The following is a 14,284-nucleotide window of genomic DNA, read 5'->3' as shown; positions in this document are numbered from 1 at the left end:
ATCTGAATACATCAATTCATTTAACTAATCGAGTGTTTGTTATTCAATTATCCTCACGCAAAACTTATATCAGAATTGGTTCAAAACCTGTCCATTTCGGATAATGGACAGAAGCAACTTCTTGCATCACTACGCGAATCGTCCCCAAATTAAAGGCACGATGCAAGCAGGTTTTTAATAATAAGTGTACAATAGCATGTTATATGTATAAGTATCTGAGGGAGGTCATGAAATAAAACTAATTATAAAATATTTTAAACCCTCTCTGGGGGAGAGGCCAAAATAACATAATGAGCCTGAATAACTACAGTCTTTTAAGAAATCTCAAAATTTGTATTTGTGGGAAATATATATTCATTACTTTAATTTTTTCCGTGGTTGATATGCATTCTATCTCCATTATAGATAATTAGATATTGGATACAGGTTATTTAACATTTCAAAATAATAGACAAACCATTAAATTAAAACTTTTTGTCGCCTGGACTGGGCTAGTACAACTCCCACTAGTAAAGTTGGCTGGACCCAGGTTGGAGTAGTATGAGGGAACAATTTTCTCATCGGGATTTATTCAGAATTGATCCTCAAATAATAACCTTCGAACATAAATCACCTCTTAATAACTATTAAAGTTCCCTTACCATATTTCTATAATTATCCAGTAATCCTTTACATGTGGTATCCTTTTCCTTTCTCCTTTTCCTCCTTTCCTCTGCTTCCTTTTCCTCACTCATTTTTCCTCTTTCTAATGAAACGGAACTTACGTGTCAGACTGGTAGACGATGAGATAAGGTGAATTATCCAAGCTGGAAAAAATTCAAATATGGTTGGGGTGCAGAATCATGCGCATATAATAGGCCGAAAGGAAAAATGTACGAAGAAGTACTGTAGGAAACTAACCAACGATGAGAGATCATGAAGGTGGTAGAAAATGAAGGAACAGCGTGTCCATACATTTCACTTCATTTTCTTTCTTATACACACATGTAAGATTACGTTACTAATCGTAACTGACACATACTCTGTTCATCGAAGTATCTATCGAATACATTTCTCCCATTTCCCCCTGTCAACAGAGAAGGGCAGAAGACAGCCTAGAATAATAAAACCAAGAATAAACTATCTAAATGCAATCAAAGATCTAATCAAAGTATAAAACAACTCTTCCACGAGAGAGAAAATTTTTAAAATTTCAATTTGAGCACCAACATATGACTGAAGTGAGAAAAAATATTTTACTATACTGTCGTAAAAGATGAGATATTTGACTTTCTCCAAATATTGCTTTACCTTGACAAGACCTGCAAATTTGTTGGCAAGAAAAGGAACATCTAAAATTGAAAGTACTTAATTTCGAGATACTATCTGCATTACTGGAAGAACCAAATAGACAAGAACTGAAGCATAACTTAGAATATATTTTATCCATGATTTTATTTGAAAATTGAACCATATTGAAGTTATTTCTTCTAGGTAGACGAACCAACGTTTTACCTCTCAATGTATTCCATTAATAAGTTTACCTCTCAAGGTACCATCTAAGGTATCCCGTAATTAATTATGCACCTGACTTTGAGTGCAAAACGATCCTAGATAGATAGGCTACAAATTATATACGATGTGAAATATCATAATTTACCGTACTCAATTTTCCCCACGAAGTTCATTATATAAACAAATCCGAATCACAAGACACGAGAAAATCTAAAATATGATTTTCATATACGAAAAGAGGCTTAAAGGGGTGAACCTTGAATTTTAACCTAAAATGCAAAATGATATTCTAATTTGAGACTACGAAGAACTTTTTTTTCTTCCGTTCTTTAGTTCTCTTTAATAGCTGAACGTTCACGGTTATCAATAGAACACAATCTCAAATCCTAGTAGATGTATGGAAAAATAGCTAGGATAGATGTATGGAAAAATAATAAGTGTACCTTAACAATTCTTACCTGACAAATCTCTTTGTCCATTCCCTGAAATTATGAGAATTGTACGTTTAGTACCACTTTGGCTTAAATGAAAATTTCTCAATATATTGAGAATACATAATTTCTCAATATATTGATAACAAAATAAGTACTGTAACAAGATGACGTACGGGGTTCTTTCTGAAAAAGGATTATTATATCCATATAATTGTAATTTTAAGTATCGTGAAGGGAGTACATTTCTTTTGGGCGTATAATAATATTACAGTACAATCTGATAAATCACCATCATATCTGCAACACAGAACATGGTAGCAGCATTTTACAAACAATAAAATGTTATCATTATGTATTAAACATACTATAATTCTGTAATACATGTCACTGTTGAGACTATAAATGCCAAATTATGATACTATCACAATCACCCTTAACTGTATATTTCTTCATGTGAGTCAAATAAATCAATACGAAGAAGCATTGTCAAAGCTTTTGGACATTCTCTGCTTTCTACTGCAGTAAGAGTTGCCAATGAGATTAATGTATTGCAATCGATATATCAACTACAAAATGACTTTATGAATATTTCCTTCCTGAACATTAAAAAATTTAGTTATAACGTGTATGGCACTATGCTCGTACGCCGTACGTTGTTCGTATTTTAGCCCGCAGGACGGGCCTTAGGTTTTATGTTATGGCTGTGGAGGTTTTTCTGGTGTTTTAGCCCCATATGCTATCTTAATTCTCTCGACCCATGAAAATGTCTGTAACTAGTCTTTGAAAGGATGGATCTTTAACTTCTCGAAACTATAAAAAGTTTTACAAAAAAGGTATTTTATGACTCAAACCATACAAGTATCACCTTATTGCCAAAAAATTGCCAATGTACTGTTAGTAATTATATCATAATATTTGGCACATATAATACATATTATTCTTTTGTCACTAGTATAAAAATGTCCTAATTAGAATTAGTTTTTTGACTGTGACCTACTTGTGCCATACAGAACGTGGTTTAAATTTTCCTTGACATGCAGGAATTCCATTTTATAACCAGCATAAAGATTTGTTTCCAATTCCACGTGTTTGAACATATCTGCTCCAAACAAAGTAGAAAAACAATCTAACGGAGTACATGAAGGATCAAGACCAACGATAACCACTACAGTTTCTTCGCAAACAGGAAAATACGGTTGGATATCACGAGTGGACCACCTTCTGTAACTTTCTTGTACATTCCTATGTGATGAACTTGCACATGGATTAACACACATGGAACAGCAACAAGGATTAACATCACCTAACCCAGAACTGGTGTCGCTTTCTCCGCCACTCCATCCTAACAGAAAATCTTGATCTTCATCTCCTTCTAAACCAATGTGACTTACGTCAAATGCTGATAGTTCACCAAGCACACCTACAATATTCTCAGCATCCACATAATCATGGATGTGTGTGGAAGCAATTTTATCAAAATACAAACGTCGAGCTCAATTAGAAAGAAGGAACACTGGATAGTACTAGTGGTGACATATGTTGTCTGCATGGCTAATGAAAGACTTCTCTTCAATGTACTAGTGACGAATGTCGAGTACGTCCGTTATAATGCATTTAGAATGTAAAGCATACCTTGTAGGGACAAAGATACTATGTGTTAAACGTATACTCAACACATTTTATACCATGAGATAAAATCCACCCTCCAACCCAAATGTAAAGATCGTGCTTCTTTATCTTAGAACACATTTAGAATCCATATTTTTCACGTAATGCTTGTATGCATAATAAGAGTAAGATAAGACAACAGACTTTCCGTAACACCGTATGTCATATGAACGTTTTCAATTATCTTTTCAGGATTGAATATGAATATGGTAGTATGATATTATACTAAGCATTTTGAAAAGTCTTGCATTATTTTATATTTGTTCGTAAATGCAAAATATGATTAGAAATTATGAGTATGTTTAAGAATATGCAGGTAGGATAAAGAAGATAATTGTTACATTTAAATTTAATAATGAAATGTTTCACCAACTTAATGCTGATATATATCAGAGAAATGCATAAGTCTGACAAAGCTTCTCACTTCAATAGTATAAAGTTGAATATATTGAGAGGTGAAACATTGGTTCGTCTACCTAGGAGAAATAACTTCAATATAGTTCAGTTTTTAAGTAATATCGTGGATAAAATACGTTTTGTTATACTTCAGTTCTTGTCTATTTAATTCTTCCAGTAATGCAAATAGTATCTCGAAATTAAGTATTTTCAATTTTAGGTGTTCCTTGTCTTGCCAACAAATTTGTACGTCTTGTCCAGATTCAGCAATATTTGGAGGAAGTCAAATATCTCATCTTTTACGACAGTATAGTAAAATATTTTTTCTTACTTCAGTCATATGTTGGTGCAGAAATGGAAATTTTAAAACTTTTCTCTCTCGTGGGAGAGTTGTTTTATACTTTGATAAGATCTTTGTTCGTGCTGCATTTAGATATTCTATTCTTGGTGTTATTATTCCAGGTTGTCTTCTGCCCTTCCCTCTCTCAACACGGTTGTCCAAACGGACTAACAAATAAGCTTCCCAAACACGCTGTTCCTTCCTTTTCTACCACTTTCATGATCTCTCACCCTTCGTTAGTTTCCTTTAGTACATATTTCCTTTCGGCCTATTATATGCGCATGATTTTTCACTCCAACAACATATAAATTTTTTCCAGCTTGGATAATTCACCTTCTGTCTACCAGTCTGACATGTAAGTCTCTTCGTTCACACCATTGCCTTGATAAATCATTTCCAATAATCCAGCAACACATTTCTTGATGTCAGCGGCTCTTTCTTCCAATTGCATGCTTATTAAGCTTGCACTATTCTTTATCCTGTGTATTATTGAATACTTCCGTCCGAGAATACTTGACTTATTAAATAAGAGAACGTCTTAAAGTCTTACATTTACTTTTTTTATAGCTCCTCTCTGTATTGTTCCTGTAGACATTGTCATTTTGGTTTTCTTCTTACTTATCTTCCTTTCCAGTGCGTTCCACTCCATTGTTCTAGTTTGCAAGTGTTTCCTGCAAGAAATGTTTCTGTTCTCAGCTATCAGTTCTATGTCAACAATAAACCTGACTGTGCTGAAAACATGGCCATTTACCTTTACGCCTTTCTCGATCCTATCCATTTTATTCATAAATTCTTCAATGGAAACGTTGAAAAGGAGAGGTGAACATGCTCATCCTTGCTTTACTCCTTTATGTATTCCCGCTTCCATTTGTTCTCTTCCTATAAAAGCTGCCTTGTTATTTTAAAGCTGTTATATCATTGTCCTGTCTCTGTAATCCAACTCCAGTTTCTTCAACGCTTTGAGCATGACATTTCAATCTACCTTGTCAAAAGATTTCCCTATATTTACAAATGTACTGTTCAATGATGAACCGTAAGCTCGGTTTTGCTTCCCCTAATTCCGTTTTCCTCCTTAATCCAAACTGGTCGTCTGATAGCAGTTCTTCGACTATCTTTCCACTCGTTTGGTGATAATTTTGCACAGTATTTCCGATGTACGGGATAACAAATTTATATGTAAAGTCAAAATATATATGTTCATATTGACATTATTGGCGAACATCCACACAATTGTATTGCATATTGCATTAATATGCCAATAGTTCCATACTAAAGAGTGAAGACGAAAATTCACGGCGGAGTGTTATGTTGCGCTGGGGAAATCAAGAGACTGTCCAGTTTCGTTCATGTACTCATTTGCTTTCAGTTATCTTCGGACAAGAATCAGCTATAGAATTATTTGTGACTGCTTTATATACGAATCCCTTTGTGTTAACAAGCAAAATTTGTGGGAAACAATATAAAACTGGTTTCGTAGCAATTTATTTACTTTATGAAAAAAATGGTTATTGATCATTTATTAGCTTCATAGCATATAAGGGCAAAATGTATATACTATTGAGAACGAAGTTAAACTATAAAATAGATTACAGATAATTAATCTACCAGAACTCAAGTAACAAATAACATCTTGTCTGCACATTTGAGATTGATTCCTACTTGAAAGGCAAAACATGGTTGTTTTTATCAATAATTATGACATGAACTAGAAAATTTAAACACTTAAGAAATTGAGTTAATATCTATTTCTATCAAACTGTAATAATGCGATGTAGTGGCACAGTGGGTTTGAATTTAACATGTAAAGATGCAAAGTAAGTAATATGTCTAACGAGACATGTCGAGTTATTGAGCTTGCCATAACATGCTATTAAAAAGATTTCATCCCGCACCATTAGGACATTGTGAAATGAATAAATTGAAATACTATTATCTCCAACTAGTCATAAATCTTGAAATAAATAAAATTACAAACGCATCTACGTATATATACACGAAATATAATACAAAGATGAAAGTAATTTTTTTTTAAAATTCAATGAAAATTACAATCTCAAATTCTATAAATCAATATTTTCTTTTAATCCAATATTCATTGATGTTATGCATGAAAAAGGAGAATGAAATTTATAGTATATCAACTTGTATTATCATCTTGATTCTTCAACACACATTAATACATATCAATAATTTACTTGCTACTAAGGGTAGATATATTTCGCTTATGGATAAACATTTTATGTTTAAACGAAAAAGCTCATTGAAAATAATTATGTTAAATGAGGCTCATAAGAATAATTAGTTACTACATTAGCAAATATTAAACACTCTGAAGTGTGGTCAATTTGTTTCCATCACCTAATAGGTGTTGTGTAGTAACTCTTTAAATATTTATCCTGGGTCATATAAAATACGCAGTACACACAAAGCATCTTCAGGACTGTTAATTTCATCGTATTGAATGTTCAATATTTTCTGAACAAGTTGAAGTAATACTCAGTCAAATAAGAGATTCTGTATAAATATGGACTGTAGATTGACTAATAGCATGTGCACAAAAGACAAACAAGTAGGTACTTGATTATTCTTTCACTCTAATGCAAACAATCTAAGAGTTGAACATAAAAATTTTACGGGTTTAGAAGGAACACTGAAACATTGAATATAAGAACGGATAGATATAATTGGCCTAATATATGGTTCGATATTTTATATAATTTTGTTAGTGCACGTCTTCATAGTTCAAAGATAAGACAAAGAACTTAATTTTAGCACGGTTCGTTTGCAAAAACACTGAATTATCCTTGGAATATATCAAATTACTTTTTCCTTTCTCTATCTTTGTTATCCGCTAATTGAGGAAAGTTATTTGCTTTTAGTATGATAGAGTATTTCATGAATACGGAACACGCTAATATTAGGTGGAATTCCGCCCACCAGACCATATATTGGCGGAATTACCTAAGTATTAGTTTAAATAATTTCTTGTAGTAAGCTGTTGTTAAAAATGTTAAAGAAAAACTATTTAAATAATTAGATATGATACTTTGTTAATTGATTTTGTCCAATTGTGGTTGCACATTCTTACCTTTCGGCCTCCAAGCTCATCTCCTTTCCATATTCAACTCCGATATTGTTATGAGCTTTAAAATAATAGCGGGAAAGAAATTGGACTAATATACATAAATTATCATAACACCATAGCATTGGGTTCCATGAAAGGTGCTTAGGAAAGAATAATCATATTTCCTTTGCCTATTATTATATATTCTTATTCTCCGTAATTAAAATTTGAAAGTAGGGCGTGGCTCGTAAGTAAATTTATTTTAATGAAAATATCGTGGATGTACATTTTTACTGTTTATTTATTTATTTATATCTTTTCAACTTACTTTTTCTATAAAATCTCCTTTGATTGCGAAGTATTATTATTGCCTACAGCTCCACGTTTGTATTATCAGGTAATATATATACACAATACATTGAAATTATTGTTTACTTTTGTTATTATTGTTTTTGTTGTTAGTGGTATTAATATCGCGTCGAACAATATCCTTAGCTCAAAAAAAGAGGTAGTAAATTTAAAGTAAACTTTTATCAGTATAAACACTTTTAGCTTTCATTAACATTTCAAATTAGAAAATTTAATCATTGTAGTTCGTTGAATTCCAGTTCGAAGCTTTAATCATTTTTATGTCTGTCATTTTCGGAAGTGAACCGAATACTCACTTTGCGTGATCAGATCTTGATTAATGTATATTTAAATGTTTAGTTTGTAAGACGATAGCGATAATTTGTTAAAACCCTGTGATGCCTTGCCCGATTAGAGGAGTACCCGCGCAAGCGCTGTTATGTGAAAATATGTCCTAGATTTAATTGTTATTCCTTTTACAAATTTTGAAGACACTATTTGTTTTTATTCGGCTTTTGGTGCAGACAGTAAAAGCAGTTAGCATTCCTTACATAGTGTTAACTTTCTTTTCGATTTCAGGAAGGCACGGGTTATAGCTAGCAACGCTCGCTGATCAAGTAGCGTCCTATGGTAGTTAATATTTGGTTTAACTTGCTCCATTTGTTACTCACTCTCCCTTATCTTGTTACGCTTATGCGAGTGAGCATGAGGTATATACATTCAAGCAAGGAGCCCGACGTTAGAACAGCAAAACTCATATATATGCCGGGTGTTTCAAAACAACACTGAAGACGTTTCGGAGATTATTTCTGACATCAAGGAAGGCAAAAGTATAGACAAGCTTGGGTGCACATATGCTTCCTTTCGGAGTTATAGGATGCCGAAAAAAAGAGCTTCGAAACTCCATGGCTCCAATGCTATGGGATCCATCCTGTATATTCATTGTGCCAAGTGGCAAATATGATTTGATTTTGGGATTTGTTACACACAGTCTATTGCAACAAAAGAAGAATATTCCTAGAATCGATTACAACAATTAGATTACCTCGTGTCAATATGCTGTTCTCTCTATATCTATGGCAGATTTTTCAAAGTTGAATTCAACATAAGCAATGTTTCTAGCGATTCGTTCATTTAAGTAGTGTTTAAATGCTTATATTATACCTACATGGAATGTCCGAATGATAGTTAAAATGCGCAAACACAAATCATGCGTTTTCTTCTGTCTGTTTACAAATTTTAAACTTTTTTGTTGAAAAAATTCACATCTGATGAGTTTTCTTCTTAAAAGTTGGACAATCTACTCATTCCTCAAAATCGAGCGACTGCTTGAATTCAAAAGTTATCTAATTCCCTTGCCTTACATTGTCAAACTTCTATTAAAATACTTCTATTAATTAAAATTTAGCTTATAGTGCGATTGAGTTTTATTCAATCAGAGTTAAATAATCTATTTTATAGCTAGGAAGACATTAATTTATAATGCAAGATATACGAGTCAATTATATAAAAGCTGTATATGTGACTCATAAGTAAATATTCCAAAGTGAAATCCAATAGGCTGTGTTATACCGGTAGATCATAACACCTAACATGAAACACGTAAAAGAATGAAGACCTAGAACTTTTTTAGATATCTAATATGGTTCATTATTCCAAAATAGAATCAGATTTAAATTGATATAAGATAATAGAAAATCTACATATTATATCGTACAAATGTTTAAAAGATGTTTCCAAGCGACACACAATTTATAAATTAGTAAAAGTCCGTAAGCTAAAGAAAAGTTGGTATGAAGGAAAGAGGGATAACAAAAATTATTTAGTGAAAGTACTTTATAAGCTCTGCTGTCTTTAATTATACAAACAGCATTGAGTGCAAAATGATCCTATATAAATATGTAGAACTCTCTCTCTCTCTCTCTCTCTCTATGTATACTGTTATTGTAATATATATATATATATATACACAATACATTGAAATTATTGCTCACTTTTCTTATTATTGATTTTGTTGTTAGTAGTATTAATATCGGGTCGAACAATATGCTTAGCTCCAAAAAATTCTTGAGTTAGTAAATTTAAAGAAACAATTATCAGTTTAAAAACTTTCAGCTTTCATTAACGTTTCAAATTAGAAAATTTAATCATTGTTGTTCATTGAAATACAGTTCAAAATTTTAATCATTTTTATCTCTGTCATTTTCGGAAGTGAACCGAATATACACTTTGTGTGATCTTATCTGGAATAATGTATATTTAAATTTTTAGTTTGTAAGACGATAGCGATAATTTGTGAAAACCTTGAGATGCCTTGCGAGATTAGAGGAATCGCTCAGCCATCGCTGTTATATAAAAAAATGTCTTAGATTTAATTTTTATTCCTTTTATAAATTTGAAGAATCTATTTGTCTGACTGTATATAAACATTATATATACAATACCGAATATTTTTAATTATATATATTTAATGAAATATGAGAATCTTTTAGATTTTCTGTACGAAGTTCAAAATATAACCATATCCGAATGATAAGGCGTAAGAAATTATAAAAGAAGAATTACATGAATAAAAATAATATATGAAAAGGAAGAACCTTGCATTTTAATCTAGAATAACAAATTGTGTAACCATTCGAACTTGAGAAGCATGAAGAAGTTTCTTTTTTTTTCGCTAGTTACCTTTATTACCTGAAAGTACGCGGTAGTCAGTCGAACGGAAATCGCGTTAGTTGTCGTCGTATATTCTTATCGTGCAGTTATCATATCCATGCAAGAGAAAGTGTACTTAAACAGTTCTTACCTGGTCTTCCTTTTGGTCGACGACCTGAAATTGTGAAAATTGTACACTTAGTACAGATGTTTCTTACATGAAAGTTATCAAAATATATAATATTTGAATACTTTAATAACAAAATAAATAGAATAACAAGGTGAGCTGATTTTTTTCTTAAAAATGTTGATTGCATCCATTTAATTGTATTATTAACTTTTGTGAAGTGAGTTCCTTTATTTTTGGCATACAGTAATATTAACTACCATTATATCTTCGAAACAGAACATGGTAGTAGCATTTTACAAACAATAAAATCTTAAAATTGTGAATTAAGCATACTACGCTCCTGTAATAAATGTCATTCTTGACACATATAAATAACAAACAACGACACTATCACAATCACACACAACTGTGTATTTCTTGATGTGAATAATACGAAGAAGCATGGTCGAAGTGTGTAAATTTCTGGCCATTCCCTGATTTCTTGGTGCAGTAGTGTTGACAATGAAATCAATATACTGGAATCAATATTTCAAGTTCCAAATTACTATTTGAATATTTTCTACAATAGAAGATATTTACAATCCACTATGTTTCACTTAATGTTGATAATATGGGTACGGTAAAAGAACAAACTTTTGCATTACACTTGTATGTCATATCGACTCTGCCCCTCGAAAAACCGCTATGTTACATTAGTGTTAAAAATGAGTTATGCCGTGCTAATAAGCCTCAAAGCTGCCACTCAGCGGTCTTATAATGTGATAACGGAATATTCCATTCTTTCACCACAAAAATAAAAAATAATAGAAAAGCTTCAAGTTCTATCCAGGTAGGTATTAATTTTCTATGTCCTTATAAAACACAAAAGTTAAACTGGCATGTACTATGTAAATACGAAAAATATTAATATAATATTGTTGAAGCAAACTACATGTAATATATGAACAGTAACTATGAGTACCTTTAATAATATACATACAGACTGAAAAGTTAATTAACATATTTAAACTTCATAATAAAACATGTCCACTATTCCATGTGGATATATTTCAGACAAAAGCATAAGGATGAAAATGCTGACTTCAGTAGTAGAACGTTAAGAGTATTGAAAGATAAATCATCGGTCCATGTACATTGAATAAACTATTTCTATATGATTCAATTTTTAACTAATATACTCAATAATACATATGTTAAGTTACACGTGAGTTCTTTCCTCTCACGGATCCAAAACGAAAAATGTGTCCCGAAATCAAGTGCTTTGAGTTTCATTCATTTGTTGTCTTAGAAGCAGTTTTGTGATCCTAGTCCAGGTTTAGCAATATCTGGAGAATGCCAAGTATTTCGTCTTTTATGACACGGAGGAAAACCTTCTCCTTCCTCACCTTAGCAATAGGACTGTGGGTAAATGAAAATGTTTAAAACTTTTCTCTCCCTTGGGGGAACTGTTTTATGCTTTGATACGGTTCCTTTTCGTAACTCCATCTCGATATATTCTATCAGTGGTCTTGATCGTCCTGGCTTTCCTTTTGCCTTTCCCTCCATCCACATGGTGATCCAATCATAGTGCAGAATCGGATTCCAAAAATTGCTGTCTCTTCCTTTTTTGTCTCACCTTCATTATCTGTCGTCCTTAGTTAGCGTCCTTTAGCACTTATTCATACCTTTTCCTTTCGGATCATGAGATGTGCAACATTCAGCGGTAAGAGTTAATTTAAAATGCCTACAGCTTATATATTTCATCCTTTCTCACATTCGACGTCTCTGGCCTGTTCCCGAGCTTAATAAATCGTTTTCAAACACCTGACGACAAATTTCTTGATTTTAGCAGTCATCTTTTAGTATTACATACATGTTTAGCCTGCATTATTTTTGATCTTCCACTGCTTCCGTCGAAGAATAATAGATTACTTAAAAAGGGAAAATTCATTGGGTCTTCAATTTTATCTTCCTTAAGCCATTAATTTGTCTTTTTTCTGTCCTGCTCTATGTTCTCTTTGTCATTTTGGTTTACTTCTTATTTATCTTCATTTTGCGTTTTTTTTGTGACTATTCAGGTACGCAAGTGCTTCCTTCATCTCCTTTTTCTTCTCCAGTATCCGTGCTATGCCAGCAACAAAACCATATTGTGATCAAATTTTACCAATTACAAGCACTTTTACGACTTTCTCGTTTTTTGTTAAAGAATTTTTCAGAGCCTCTTCTATATAGACGTTAAGCTGGTAAAATGAAAGTCAACTTCCATGCGTTAATTCTTTACTTATGCTAGCTTCCTTTTGATATCTTCATATATCAGCTGTCTCATTACTGTATAGTTGATATATGATTAGTGTGTCTATGTAATTAATCTTTAGATCAGTCAACGCTCTGAACACGATATCAAAATCTAGGTTTTCAAACGCTTTTCTTATATCTACAATTGTTTTAACTAATTATTTATTATTCTTACTCAGTATTGTTTCCATTATTACCGTTTTTCCTCCTGAATCCGAACTTGTCCTTCAATAGCTGATCTTCGATATTTTCTTCCATTATTTAAGGGGTAATTTTGCACAGTATTTTTGCACAGTATATTTGACTTTATAATAAAGTCAAATTACATATTTTTATGTTGAAATTATCCGTGAACACAAACATAAATATTGTTATTACTTATGGTATTAATATGTTAAGGTTCCAGAATAGAAAGTAAAGTATTAATTAACCGCGGCGTGTTAGATTGTGCTCTGTGGAAATGAGGATGATATTTTGTTTTGTTGATTTAACATTTACTTTCCCGTGTAACGTGGGTTCCTGTCACCACGGCATGGCGCGTCCTCAGGTTGCGGATCGAGGAGAAGGCCTCTAGATATAGAGGTTAGCTGCGAATATACTGAATAAGCAGTCGCGGACAGACGATTAGGAGTGGTCCTCCAGCTTGGGGGTTTGGGTAAGGCTAACACCCTCATCCTGTAAAAAAAGGTACTTGTTCAGAAACATTCACAAAAGCCTCGGACAAGGACTGATAACTTGGCACGACCTCGGCAAAAGAAAATGGACATGAGATTTGGAACATGGAATATTAGAAGTCTTTATAGGGCAGGCGCGTTAAAATCTGTTACGAGTGAGTTAGAGAAATACAGGATGGACCTAGTAGGAGTTCAGGAAGTTAGATGGGAAGGAAATGGGTCTGAGAATTCCGGAAATTTTACGTTCTTTTACGGGGAAGGAAATAAAAATCACCAGTTAGGAACAGGGTTTTTCGTTCACAAACGAATATTACCAGCAATTAAACGGGTTGAATTTGTTACTGACAGACTTTCTTTTATTACTCTCAAGGGACGGTGGTGTGATATTATTGTTTTAAATGTACATGCTCCAACTGAAGATAAGGGTGACGATATAAAAGATAGTTTTTACGAAGAAGTGGAACGGATATTTGACCAACTCCCGCGATACCATATGAAGATTCTATTAGGGGATTTCAATGCGAAGGTAGGACGAGAGGATATTTTCAAACCGATCATAGGGAACGAAAGTTTGCATAAGGAAAGTAATGACAACGGTGTTAGACTCGTGAACTTTGCAACATCCAAAAACCTAATCGTAAAAAGTACAAAATTCCCACATCGCGACGTTCATAAATACACTTGGACATCACCAGACGGAAGAACACATAATCAAATTGATCACGTTTTAGTAGATAGAAGAAGGCAATCTAGCATAATTGACGTCCGGTCGTTTAGAGGGGCTGATTGTGACACTGATCACTACCTGGT

The 14,284-nt window shown here is 32.8% G+C and overlaps 1 long non-coding RNA gene across 1 annotated transcript in view; it reads right to left on the bottom strand.

Moving 5' to 3' along the window:
* LOC145683321 (uncharacterized) overlaps positions 1–14,284 on the bottom strand; it is a 336,041-nt gene that overhangs the window by 185,863 nt on the left and 135,894 nt on the right. Inside the window, exons 3-4 of the long non-coding RNA XR_014131038.1 lie at positions 10,548–10,571; positions 1,953–1,976 (exon numbers count right to left, since the gene is read on the bottom strand). This is a non-coding gene — a long non-coding RNA (uncharacterized LOC145683321). The remainder of the gene's footprint in view (positions 1–1,952; positions 1,977–10,547; positions 10,572–14,284) is intronic.

Source organism: Thermobia domestica, chromosome 4 (assembly GCF_964235325.1).
Source record: "Thermobia domestica chromosome 4, izTheDome1.hap1.1, whole genome shotgun sequence".
NCBI classification, from domain to species: domain Eukaryota; kingdom Metazoa; phylum Arthropoda; class Insecta; order Zygentoma; family Lepismatidae; genus Thermobia; species Thermobia domestica.
This window is presented reverse-complemented; position numbering and strand designations above follow the sequence as displayed.